We start from the raw sequence: 14,090 nt of genomic DNA, 5'->3' as shown, positions 1-14,090 counted from the left end.
TTCTGTCAGCCTGGATCTTGGTTTTATCTCTTGCCTTGACAAGTCTGCTTTATTTACCTTCCAGACCTGCCTTGCCACTGCAGCCTCTTCCTGTTTTCCGGTCCTGCCTTGTCACTGCAGCCTCTTCCTGTCTTTAGGACATGCTTACCACTGCAGATTCATCCTGACTCCAAGAACTGCCTTACCACAACAGACTCAACCTACCTGCCGGAGCTACTCATCTTCCTTCTTTTTTGTAACCTTTCCCTGCAAGGGTTTTTTTGGCTTTGCCTTTTCCCTCCTAGTTTCAATGTTGGGTCCTTGTATTGGTATTCCTTTTCCATCCGGATTCCAGTGCAAGTGCAATACGTTGGATCCAATCTCTTCCTCACCATTGCATAGTGCTGGATAGGCGGTAAGTGGGCTCATATTGTATTATCAACTGGTATTTCTCACATTGCATTTTTGGACCTAGGAAAGTAAAGAGACAGGCAGAAAGAGCTTGGCGTAAGAGTCCATGTGATGAGTTATTGCTTGCTTATAATAAATCTGTGAAAGCCTATAATACTTCATTAACTAACCCGGCTCCCTCCTTTCTCGTACATTCATCATCCTTAGGTACCCATGCCTTGTATACATTATGTAAACTCCCTCCCCCTTTCACATACTGTTCTGGGGTACCAGTCATGAAACAACAACCCCCTTCTCCAGAACAGGACTGCGAGAATTGTCCTTGGCCTCAAGCCCAGGGATCATATCTCTTCAGCTCTGAAATCTCTTCACTGGCTCCACGTGGTGCAAGGAACAACTTCAAGACCCTCTGCATTGCCAACAAGGCTTCTGGGGCCTGGGACAACTCTACCTCCAACTTTCTCTTTCAAAACATCTTACTTCTCGAGCTCTCTGCTCATCCAACTCCAACTCTCTGGGGGCCAGACGCTTCTGCAAGCAGAGAGTTGGGGACAGATCTATCTCCTCGGCTGGGGCATCCCTCTGGAACAGCCTCCCAGCCTCTCTCAAACTTGAGCAGAACCACCTCCGGTTCTGGAAGCAACTTAAGACCTTCCTTTTCGCTTTCTCTCTTCCTCCCCTCTGCTGTTGCACCTGTCTGCTTCACGCACTAGTCACCTGGTCACCCTCTGAACTTGGGCCCAGGCTCCTGCATGTCCAGTTGCTCTCACACTGCCTCCGCGCTCCCCAGTACTTAAGGGTCTGTATCTGCAACCCTACAGTCCCTTCGCTCGGCATGTCTGAGCCACCCGCTGGTTGCACTTGTGGGTTTACTGCACTTCCCCTTTCCCCTTCTCCTGACACTTCTCCCTTCCGTCTTCCCCGCACTTGCACGATCTGAATGGCACAAGGCCTAGTAAGATCATTATTTTGTCCTCGCTCATTTCCCCCTCCTTGTCTTGTTGCACCTAGAAACACCTGTGTACAGGCGTGTTATAAATGCCACTCCATATCATATTGTATCATATCATATCATATATCATATCATCTCCTACTAAATCAACCCAACACTCAATATAATTCTTTGGGTCCGGTGGGGGCATAGTCAATGTTCTTGGAGGTTCTTAAGCCCACTCTATTTTGACCGTGCTTCGCCTCACAAATCCATTCCGGCTATCTGTCTGGGTGTACTTGTGTTTTATGAGAGGAGGAGCTCTACTCGTTCTTATTGATACCATCATCATGGCACTCTTCTGCAGCGTGCTCATGCTGCACCTCAGGATCATTTGACAATAACAGAAAAGCATGAGCAAAAAACCCACAGTGAGAATCAACATTTTCACTGCTATTTGTAACAATGATAGGGATAATGAAAACATAGAATCAAACCAGTCATCAGCGTTCACTCCACTTTCCTTTCCATAGCGATCCTCAAATTATCAAGGACCCCTATAGCATGAGACAAAGACCCATTGTCTGCATCATTTGGGGTACTATACGTACATAATACACTTCCTTCCATAGCTGTGAGCAGATCCAGAACATATTGATTCTGGAGGGTCAAAAGCTAGGCTACCCTTAACTCACTTTTTATTGTGTGCAATTGTACGAGTGCATCGAGGAGTGTCGTTTGGCTGTCGGGGCCTCTACTGCCATTTTACTGATATATGTCCCCAGAGATTTGGAATATTCGTGAGATGTGAACACAGTGAAAGCCACGCCCCTTTTTGGCGTGTCCATTTAAGCAGGCACGCGCGCACAATCATACGAGTACATCAAGGACGGCTGTTTGGCTGACACTGACTCTACTGTCATTTTACTGAAACGTGTCCACTGAGACGTGGAACATTCATGGGAAGTGGTATGCGGCCAGAAATTGGACTTATAAATAGAGAACTGGACTTGGAATACAAGAATTGATAGTACTCCTGCTGTTTGTCCCTTATTTTTTATAGAACATGGTGAAAGCCACGCCCCTTTTTGGCTTGTTCGTTTAAGCAGTTGCGCATGCGCGATCCCTACGGGTGCATCGAGGAGTGCTGTTTGGCTCTCGGAGACTCTACTGCTATTTCACTGATACGTGTCACCTGAGACGTGAAATATTCGTGGGAAGTGGTATGCGGTCAGAAATTGAAATTACATATTTAGAACTGAACTTGGAATACAAGAACAGATAGTAATTCTGCTGTTTATGCCTTATTTCTTATAGAACACAGTGAAAGCCACGCCCCTTTTTGGCATGTCCTTTTAAGCACGCGCACGCAATTGCACTTCAAATCGTATGAGTGCATAGAGGAGTGCTTTTTGACTGTTTAGCTGGCTTAGTGACCCAGCACAGCTCAAAGCTGGCAGCGCCTCCTCGTACCTAATTTACTCCATTTTAAATAAGTTCAGTTGTTGGCTCCCACTTCCACGTTACTGGTCTAACTTGTGGAGAGAGAGAGGCTAACAAGAATATTGGCAGAATGGCAATGTATAAATTAACGTCTATCATGCCGCCTCATGCAGCAAAGCTGAGAAGAGTTGAGAAGGATGGTCTAAGCGACCTGGATATACGAAATATTAACAACTTACAGAGCAAGTTAAAGCAAATGGAAAAACGATTCAAACCATTAACGATTTCAGGTCAGATGCATATGGAGTATGAATGCCTTCTTAAAACAGCATCAAAGATGTAGGAACTGCCAATCAATCCAGTAGTAATCATGTGAGCGTGCTCACAGCGATGTCTATGAATGAGCATATTAAAGTAGTAAACTCGCCAATTTCCGATGCAGAGCTACTTGCTGTAAGTACACAAAGTGGTTTGAATAGTGTACTCATTGTGTTAAAGGACAGCAGTAAGTGCTCACCAATGCCAAAGGCACAAATGACAAACTCTATGGGCAAATGGAGGGACCCTAACACAGTGGAAGACATTCGGTCATTAACAAAGGTGCTGTTCCATGCTGATGATACCACAGCACGGCCTATGCTGTACTCACAAATAGTATCACAGAAGCATGGTCACAAACAAGAAAGACTGAAAGTGCCTAGCGGAGAACATCCATTAGGTTTTCACAATGAGGGGAGAGTATCTATGCAGCATGATATTAGTCAAGAAAATGAAACAAGCACAGTATTTTAAACACAAATTGAAATGCAACCAATAAGGAATTAGTAAAATTTGTCACAATCCTCAATTCTTTACCTAAATGTGGGAAATTCAATGACTGATAGCATCCTCGCCGGAATCATTTGCGAGGCCCACACCTAGACAGTCTTTTGGGTTAAGACCTCCTACTCTTCTTTCACCAGAGATCACACTGAATGCCATACATAATGTCCTATTTACGGTGACAAAACTCTATGAAACACTTGTTGCTAAGATGTCGGTAAAAGAAGACATCTGTAAACTACTATGCGCAAAGATGGATTGGGATGGCACATGTAACAAAACAAGACAGAGGTCAAACAAATTAGAAAAAATGTAATAAATAACGCTCGAGTAGCTGAGCAGAACTTTAAATAATCAAACAATGTGGGCCAGCAAACGGACGAGGCATGGCTGTTGACTGAGGTTGTGATTAATTCCCATACCTCCATAGAAGATGACTTGAGACAAGAGCTAAACCAAAGTTCAATTTTGCAGAAATGAGTGCTTGAATCTGAGGATGTTATACCAGCTACAAGCAATGTAATTGTGCTTGACAATTTGCACGTTTTTAGAGCACGGAAAGGGTGTAGGAGGAAACCTAATGTGCTTCAGACTAAAACCACGAAAAACAACCAGGGAATAAACAAAATAAATCCAACAATGCTAGAAAATGCATAGATCAACTGACAACTCCAGTACAACAACAAAATAGAAGAAAAAAAACTTAAAATCAGGAAAGGGCAGAATCTGACTGAAAGCGTTATAGTGGGACGAAGTAAATAGCAAACAAATAAGTACAGAAAATAATGAACTGTCTGATGATGAGGTATCAATGAATCTATCCGCATATTCAATATTGTCCTATCCACCCCAAATTGACAATGAGGAGGGACTCACTGAGAGAGAATGCTTAGGATTCAATATATATTAATTACAATAGAAATGTAACATCTCAAGACTGCGCCAAATAGAGATTCGAACAATAATTCAATTAGTTAGCATGGCGTAATTTTTATTATATTTTGTTTTGCCCTTAAATTCGACACGTGTCAAATGGTCGACAGACAAATGGTCGACAGGACAATTGGTCGACACCATTTGGTCGACAGGACAATTGGTCGAATTTTTTTTTGTGTTTTTTCACAATTTTTTTTTTTTTGGGGGGGTTCCCCCTAACCCACTTGTTTTTGCTAAAAAAACAATTTTTTCCCTAAATGATCATTTTGGGGGGTTCCCCCCAACCCACTTGTTTTTGCTAAAAACCCCTTTTTTCCCTAAACGATAACCTAAAAATATATATATAAATTAAAAAAAAATTCAACCATTTGACCTGTCGACCAAATGGTGTCAACCAATTGTCCTGTCGACCATTTGTCTGTCGACCATTTGACCGGACAACAAAAAAAATGTCATAAGATCTCAAATAGCGATATTGAATGTATATTGGAATCCTGTGATGGTATTGGTTATGCTTTCTCGTCAGTTAACCACAGATATGCTCTATTTAATATCCAAGATGAAAAAATAGGCATGTCTCTATTGGGGGTCCTCAACTTGAAACGTTTTGGTGTCACAAGTAGTAAACTATCAATCCAAGCCAAATTATGGCTGGATCTGATGAAGGAGAGAGGATTTAAGATGTTAAATGCACCTCAGAAAGAGATACATTGCCTAAGCACACATGGTCAAGAGAAGCCTCTAGAGCAATTTAGGATTATGCTTTTCTTTCGGAGGCATTACCCAGAGGGAGCGATTTTGTGATTCTCCCCTCAATAGCTATTGACCACGACATACTCGAGATCTCGTGGTCAATAACTACCAAAAAAAATAATGAGTTCTATGAAACTCCAATAGAAATTCAGGGGAGGAAAAGAATTCTATGGTGTCTGTTTAGCCTTAGGAAACTGAGAGAATCCCTCTCTGATGATTTGGAAAATGCTGCCCAGACCCAACAGCTGTCCTATATAGATACCTTACAGATATTCTATCCACAAGAGAAGCTGCCGAACACAGATCGGCAACCAAACAGCCACCCTCCACTTAATCTACCGGCCCCCATGCCCCGCACCAATCTTTGTTGGTGACATATCCACCCTCCTCCTTGATAACGCCAAAACTAACTCACAATTCATCATCCTTGGCGACCTCAACTTGGGACTTGGTGACCCTAATGATCCCCCGGCACTCGATTTGGAAAACGCTCTCACCAATTCCGGCTTCACCTTGCACTTCCTAGTGCCCACGCACTCCAAAGGCAGGACCCTTGACTGGTTAGCCAGTTCTAATTGCAACATCCACGTCCTAGCCACTACCCCTTGCCTTTGATCAGACCACCACATTATCACCTTTAATATTAAAGCCACCCCACGCATCCTGACCGTGATAGCACCTGCGCTCCCAACCAGAAACAAAAAGGACATAAGCAAAGAGAAACTCCTCCCTCTACTACTCCCTACACTTAATGCGGCCACTGACTCCTGTAATGACCCAACAGCTTCAGCTGACATCTACAACTGTAGCATGCTGACAGCTATAGATACTATGGCCCCATCAAACTGAGGAAGGCCAAACCACGTGCACACCTCGCTTACATACAAAGCAGCCATTATAGAAGCAAAAAAGGAATCCCTAAATAATCGCATTCTGCATGCTGACTCCAACTCTAAGGAACTATTTAAGATCCTAAAAGAGTTTGAAACCCCCGTTACTCCCCCTGACACCTGCATTAAAGACAGCAAATGGTGCGCCAATATCCAGGCAGCATTACTGAATAAAATCACCATGCTTCAATCTAAAATTACAGCCAAACAAATTAGCCTAAAATTGGACAATCACCCTCCAACCTCCGCAGGGGCCTTCTCCCCTGACGTCCCAAACTGCAATCGATTTGCCTACTCACCGCTCACCAGTGCGGAGGTAGAAAACATTATCCTTAGGATCAAACCATCCAACTGCCAGGGCGACCCCTGCCCTGCCTCAATTATTAAGGAATCCGCCCATGATCTGGCCCCTTTTATCACATCCTTCATCAACGCATCCTTTAAAACGGGTACTGTCCCTGACAAACTCAAGGATGCCTGGTTGATCCCCTTGCTTAAAAAACCCTCCCTCGACCCCAGCATACCTACCAACTACCGGCCCATCACCACTGTCCCGTTCCTGTTAAAAATCCTGGACCGTGCAGCATACCTGCAAATCCAAGAGCACTTGGAAGCCAACAATCTCCTAGGCCTCAGACAATCCAGCTTCTGCCCCAGACACGGAACTGAGACAGCTCTACTAGATTTAAAAACCCAGATTGAAGTGTTAAAGGCCAACAGCAAACTTGCCTTGTTACTTCTACTTGACCTCTCTGCGGCCTTCGATCTGGTCAATCACCAAATCCTATGCAAGCATCTTCACTCAGCCGCCCACTTCTCACCATCAGCTACGGCCTGGATCAAATCATTCTCAAGTAATAGATCTATGCGGGTCTTTTCTCAATCTGCAGCTGCAGATCCTTCCCCGATTCACTGCGGCGTCCCCCAGGGCTCTTGTGTGTCTCCAACGCTCTATAACGTATTTACAAAACCACTCTTTGATGTACTTGACTATCTGGGTGTCTCCTATACGAACTACGCAGACGACACCCAGTTACTCATTCCTATCACTGGTGACTACGTGGCGGACACTAAGGCCCTGAATGAGGTCTACCTGGTCATCCAAGCCTGGATGGCGCAACACCAGTTATGCCTCAACGATGACAAGACCGAGCTCCTCATCTTGGGCACTACGCAACGTCTCAGTAAACTTGAGCCATCCTACCGATCATTTATCATCGATGGCAACACCATCCATGTTTCGAAAGACACCAAAACTCTTGGCGTCTATCTTGACGCCACTCTATCACTAACCCGACAAACAAATGCAGTCAGATCCTCGTCAGCCTACACCTGCAAACTCATTACAGCCTGCAGGCCATTTCTGACTACACCCAACACTGTCACCTTAGCCAGAACTCATCATGGCCAAAATTGACTATGGGAGCACCCTCTACCTTGGAACGAGCCAAGAGAACTTGAACAAACTGCAAATTACCCAAAATAACGGTATCAGAGCAGCCCTAAACATCGATCAAAACCATCTCATCTCAGAATCCAGATCCAACCTACAATGGCTACTGGTCAAACAGAGAATTTCACTGAAAGTCTTAGGCCTCACCCACAAATGCCTAGCTAACCAAGCCCAACCATATCTTTGCAGCCGGCTTTCCCGACACGCGCCTACCCGCCCGCAAAGAACGGCTCAGACACACTGCCTAACCATTCCCAAGTTCAAACTCCAAAAGGGGGTTGGATCTAGCTTCCCTGTCCTAGCCTCTAAGCTTTGGAATGCTCTCCCTCTCACCATCCGGGCTGAAGAAAGCTTTAACGCCTAAAACCAAATCCTGGCTCTTTAACCAGCCATGATGCCCAGACCCACTTCGGCAAACGCTTGCCCCAAGCTACGTCTCTATATATGTATATATTGCTTGTATGCCCTGATTACTCTGTATTGTAAACTTGTTGAATATATGTAACTGTTTGCTTATGTAACCATGTCTAAGTTGCGCTCTGATGCCTCCAGGCCTGATGGTGCGCGTTACAAATAAAACAAATACAAATACAAAATACAAGTACATACATTTATATACGACCCTGTTGTTCAGAAATTAAAAAGTGAAAAAAGAAGGCTCACAAGATGGATCATGCGTTTGAGGCCTGATAATAAGATTGAGTTGTTAACTAATCTTCGCACCAGGTTAAAAAATTGCCTACGCCATCATAGAGAATTAGCAAAATAAATAGCAGGTGAGAAAACGTTGAATGCTTTAATCTCTAAATCCAACTCTGAAATATGGAGCCTGCTGAAATCATCTCCTACTGACGCCGTTGCTTCTACTACTCTAAATACGATCAATGAGGCAGCTTGGATAGCCCACTTTTCGGGAGTTTTTGCAAGGAGTGTTGATGATGTTGCCCTGTTGACAATGGATTACGTAGATCTGAATACAATTATGTTTGATCATGATTATATTACAATATTAATCAAGAGACTTAGCTAATCGGGTTAACAAATGACACCTTAAAAGCTAACCCTCAGGAATGGGCGAGGATACTGTACCTGATTTTTCTGAAAATAACCTTGACAGGCGTTATCCTAGCTTCATGGCGAACTTCAGTATTGATTTCTTTGTCCAAGAAGGGCCATAGGAACGACCCAACTGTAGTCCTATTGCCCTTCTGGACATTCCAGGAACATTTTGTGCGCATTTGATCTTGGCGAAGATGACAGAATGGTTAATAAGTGATGGGATAATGGATTTTTGGCCATCAGCACACCTATATGTTGTCCAACAGCTACATACTAACACTTCAGTTAGAGTAAAAGTAAATCGAGAGGGGTTGCTAATAGAAGAAATACCAAAATTCCGGGGTCTGAAACAAGGTTGTGCATTGGCTGCAATGCTCTTTAATTTCTATATCCATGATATAGATAAGGCCCTAGATACCCCACATTCATTTGTCCCAAAAATAGGAAATATGAGAGTCTCAAGTCTACTTTTTGCCAAAGTTTTGGTGGTCATTGACCAAATGCCAATAGGGCTACAAACGCAACTAGAAGCACTAAAGGCCTACACCGTGGAAAACCAACTCACCATTAATTCTGCTAAATCAAACATTGTAGTATTCTAGTGTTCTCATACACTAAAAAGGCACAATCAGTAAAGCACAAATGGTGGATTGGCAATGAGACGTTGGAAATTGTTAAAGAATATAAGTATCTATGAGTAAAATTAGCAGTAGCATAGGAGCTTTTCCATATAAAAAGGACGTACAAAATAAGATGCTTAATCTAATGTCTCAAGCAAATGTTTTATTGCATCAGTATAGTAAATTCTCATATAAACCAATCCTAGTCTTCTACCTGCAAAAGGTGATACCGGTGGTCACCTATGGTGCACAGTCTAAAATTCCATCAGAGCAACCAAAACAGGATTATCTCGAGGGAAAGTTTTGGAAATTCATTCTGGGTCTCCCAGGAGGTACACCAATTTAAGTGATCAGGTTTGAACTGGGGTTGACATCACTTCAAACTGTAGCAGAATGGCAGACGTTGTCATTGTAGAGGAAATGTTTGCTGCCGAAAGAACATAAAGCCACTCTAATTCCAATAACAGCAGCTGCTACAACTGCCAACCATGAACATTTTTTTAAAGTTTGGAAGAAATACTGCTCATAAGTCATGGCCAAGGCTGATATTTAGGAAAAGCAGTTGATAGAGAATCCAGATCCTGCTAAACGTAAACCATATACATTAAAATTGATCAATTTGTGGGAGACATGTCAAAAATACGTAACTATGAAAATCTGTGTTTTTTTCCCCAAAGCGATGAAACAACTTTCACAATACCTGTTAAAGTTCCCCGACCCTGAATATGGTAATGCTTTGTTGCGAATCCGTTTTGATTTATTGCCTACAAAAGCAGTATTAGCAATGAGGACAAAAGATAATGAACGAGAAAGTATATGCCGTTTTGGTAATGATGCTTCCACTAGTTAAACTATAGAGTACCTTTTTACGGAATGTCCGGCCTTGTTACAACTCAGAAAAGACAGTTTTTATTAATTCTTTGGAGATTTTACATTATTTTCACAAACTGAAATGTGGGAAAGGATATTTAATGCAGAACAGATTTCATTGAATATAGCCTCTGCATGTTTTTTAAGGAATTTGAAACTTCTGTAGATTGGTGCCTAAAGTGCAAAAGAGTGATACAGAGCTTTTAAATATAATGAGATTCTTGGATTTTATAAGAATGTATTTATTCCCAAAGGGTTCTTTTTTAAACTATATTGTATTGTAATTGATATGAAATGAATGTGTGTGAATGTAATTGAAATGTTTAATAGAGATCTTAAATTTTGGATTTTGAAAAGGTTGACTTTTTTTAACCAAAACAAATAAAGTATAATTTAATTGAAAATGATTTAAAGCCCTGCTCTATCTGGTTCACCAACTGAAGCATCTCTCATCTGGTTATCTGCAGCCATTTTGCATTAGCTGCAGTGTGGATACCTGGCACCAGATTTGGAAAATAGGCGGTATTGCTCTGGAATTGCCTTTAATTTCTCAGAGGAGTTTTTTGATAAATAGTTTGATCTCTTCTGATGCAAAAGTATTGGTGAGAGTGATGGGCATGCCTATCAGATGGGGGCTTAGTTGGTTCTGGGGCTGACACATTTATTACTGACGGATGAGAATCAGGAACTGCTAAAACTGTGGAGTGTAGGGTGGCCAGCAGGCATACGCCCGACCATGATGGTTGAAGATGCAAATATGAATATTGTCCACACCAACCAGTACATATTCATCAACTCTGCAGTACCTACAGTCAGGTTTGAGATAAACAATCTTTTATTACACCGGCTGTTTGTTCCTATGGGTATGGTGCCATTACTTTGGCTTGTGTTTCGCTTACTTGATACATGTCAATTTTGGCACATAGTTAACACATGTTGTGCCACAGTTCTGATTCACACAGGCCACCACTTCTTCAGAAAACCCCAGTAAGCTTCCTGCTGCACAGCTAACTACTTGTACCACCCATCTATTGTTGGAAAACAATGCTCCATACATCTTCATCAATGGTCGCACCTTGCACTCTGCTTGCTATTTCTTCTTAGCCCATTCTTCATCACTTCTGTTCATGATCACCACTTGGACAGTGTGCCCTTGGAAAGGGCTTTGTAGTCCACGAAGGGCCAAGTGTACCAAACACTGGGCAATATAAGGCAGCACTTCTTGGAGTATAAAACGCTTGGGTGTGCCTATTGCATGAGGTATGAAAGAGCACACAAAGCAGCTCTTGTTTGACTTCTACCTTTGTGCATGTGATTATACCACCTGTTGTCTGATTTGGGGTGGTGCACATCAGCATTGGTGGCAACGATAACCCCTTTATATTGGTTGTACTCTATCTCTTCTTCAGTTTCCCTCCTAATTCATGTTATCCCTGAATTTGTATCATTTTCATCTCTAAGCCCCCCTTTATATGTCCCCAAAATACAATGCTCACAAAATAATATTATACCACCTACAACTAAAAAACAACATATATACCATAGAATATATATTACATGACGTCTGTAGTGTTGAGCATGCAGAGGAAGAGAAAAAACAGACATCCACGCAAACAAATTCAAATCTTTTATAATGGTAAATATATTTATCCACTCCAATATCAAAGTAAAGTGCAGCAAAATATTCTTAAATCTTGGGCAGCAGGTCTGTCTGTCACATGAGAAGGTGGAGTGAGAATGGGCACATTACAACAATAAGGTAACGATAATTACTGCACCTGTTGATCATATCCATGTAGTCGATGCCAAGCTACCGGAATGGCCCAGTCAGGCAATGTGCCACGCAAAGTCCAAAGCGTCTGGCCAGTGTTGTAAAGATGACATGTTGTGCAATTTTCCACAAATGTGTTGATGAATTCCTGTAAATTGGGGACAAACCAGTCCTCCTGCTAAAATAAAAAGCAACTGTTATCATTATTACCTTACTTGTAACATTTTGTCTTCAAATCAGATCAGTCGGTGACTGTGAGCAACACTTCTTAATCCAAAGATCCTTCTCATCCAGAGGTGCCTGGTATTCTGATTTAATTATTTGTGTAAACAGTACTGCAGTGTATGGGATTGCTAAGTGAAACTGTTTGTTTGCCACCCCAGGGTATACTGCTTCTCTGGAGGCCTTATCAGCTGTGTCATGGCCAAGAGAGAAGGGGTCTGGATTCTAGGTGTGGGCAGTGCATTTAATGACTGATACTAGCTTTGGGCAGTCAAAGCCTAAATCAATCTCTCTAGTAAGGCAGCATGCTGTACAGATGAGCCATTGAATCTCCAAAATCCTCTCCTTTTCCATTTGGACATCCCTAAATGTACAGTGGAGATGATGTATGACCTGGTATGACCTTGGAGGACCCGGTAAGTCCCCAATCAAAATACCCATCCCCATTCCCTTTCGAGCCCCCACAGGGCTTAATGGGAATGGGGAGGGAGCTAATAACGGGCCGTTAGACTGGGTAGCTAGCAGTGATGTCTGAAGAGTAGCAATGAAAGTTTTGCTGGGAGAGAGACAAGACTGCACAATATTTGCAATTAGGAAGATTCTCAATCCATATAAGAGGAGTGAGGTTATGGCCCTTTTTTTGGGTAACGTGATGCAGAGTAACTCTTTACACCAAATAATCAAACCAACTCAGGAAGATGCCAAAGATTGTTTATTGTTTTAATATCAATTGTCTAAAACAGGGAGTTACAACGGACATCAACAGACATCGAACAAGCTTTCTCTAAAAGCATTTCATAAAAAACAATACTTTTATAGTAAACACTCATCAATCTTGATGTCATACTAAGTGGCAAATAAGTGAAAACCTACGTCGGGTTGTGGTTGGCTCAAGGGGAACATCCAAGTATACTTTATATCAGGGGGCGGGTTGTGATTGGGTCTCTACAGTCAGATAGAAAACTCATGCCCACCCCTAGTGCAAGTCATCTTCAACAGTTATTAGAAACAGGGTACACCATTGGCTTTCAAACTATAAGGCCCTTTGCTTTATGGCCCACTACAATTGATTGGCACACTTGTGCCCTTCTGGAACATTTGATTCACTAGCAACATGGAAGATCATACTCCAGGTGTCAGGAGGTGGACCGGACTGTACCTCCCCACCCAATTAGCTCAACTTCTCTCATCACCCATGTCTTGTGCCATGAAGATTGTCTTTGAACTTGGCCTTGTAATGCATTCTCATCTCTGAGAATATAAGTGAATGTGAACACACGCTTATCATGGTTCTGGACAGCGTGTCCGACGTTTATTTCCATCCTTGGCTCACGTGACAGGAGACCGCAATTCAGCCCATTTTGCAGCATTTAATTGTCTTGAATTAATAAACTTGGCACTCATGCTGTTCTTTCTTTGCAACTTAACAAGGGATGGTTCAGCTTCTCACGTTCACTGTTCTTCAAGGATAGATAACCAGTCCTTGGCAGCTCCCAGTATTGACATCAGGCCAGACAGCCTTTCTCAAGTCTTCCATGCTCCCAGCTAATTATCTGCTGCGACACAGCTTTCAGCCCTTCTCTTCATGGTTTGTACTTACTAGAATTGTGACTTCAATGTCAAGCTTCTATATAATGGTGTCTACGCCTGCAGTCTATTCACTACGTATAGCTAGCTTCTATGATCGCTTAGTCTACTTGCTATACTGCATCTGTACAGATATCTGCATTTTCTGCAGTGCTTCTTTACACGTGCAATCTGCTCTTGCATATGAAGTTTACTTGGTTCTTTACTTTGTCATCAGTTTCTATAAGGTCCATTCATTCTCTTCTTCAACCAGTCTTCTCAGTGTATTACACTCACTTCTTGTGACATCACCAACTTCGCTTTCTCTAATTTTCATATTCATTCAGGGGTTTTCCTCCAAGAG

The 14,090-nt window shown here is 42.4% G+C and overlaps 1 long non-coding RNA gene across 1 annotated transcript in view; it reads right to left on the bottom strand.

Moving 5' to 3' along the window:
- LOC138504706 (uncharacterized) overlaps positions 1-14,090 on the bottom strand; it is a 220,757-nt gene that overhangs the window by 157,173 nt on the left and 49,494 nt on the right. The window contains exon 2 of the long non-coding RNA XR_011279914.1: positions 11,946-12,116. This is a non-coding gene — a long non-coding RNA (uncharacterized lncRNA). The remainder of the gene's footprint in view (positions 1-11,945; positions 12,117-14,090) is intronic.

The sequence above is a fragment of the Ambystoma mexicanum genome, chromosome 11 (genome assembly GCF_040938575.1).
Source record: "Ambystoma mexicanum isolate Mex_15411 chromosome 11, UKY_AmexF1_1, whole genome shotgun sequence".
Classification (NCBI taxonomy): Eukaryota; Metazoa; Chordata; class Amphibia; order Caudata; family Ambystomatidae; genus Ambystoma; species Ambystoma mexicanum.
This window is presented reverse-complemented; position numbering and strand designations above follow the sequence as displayed.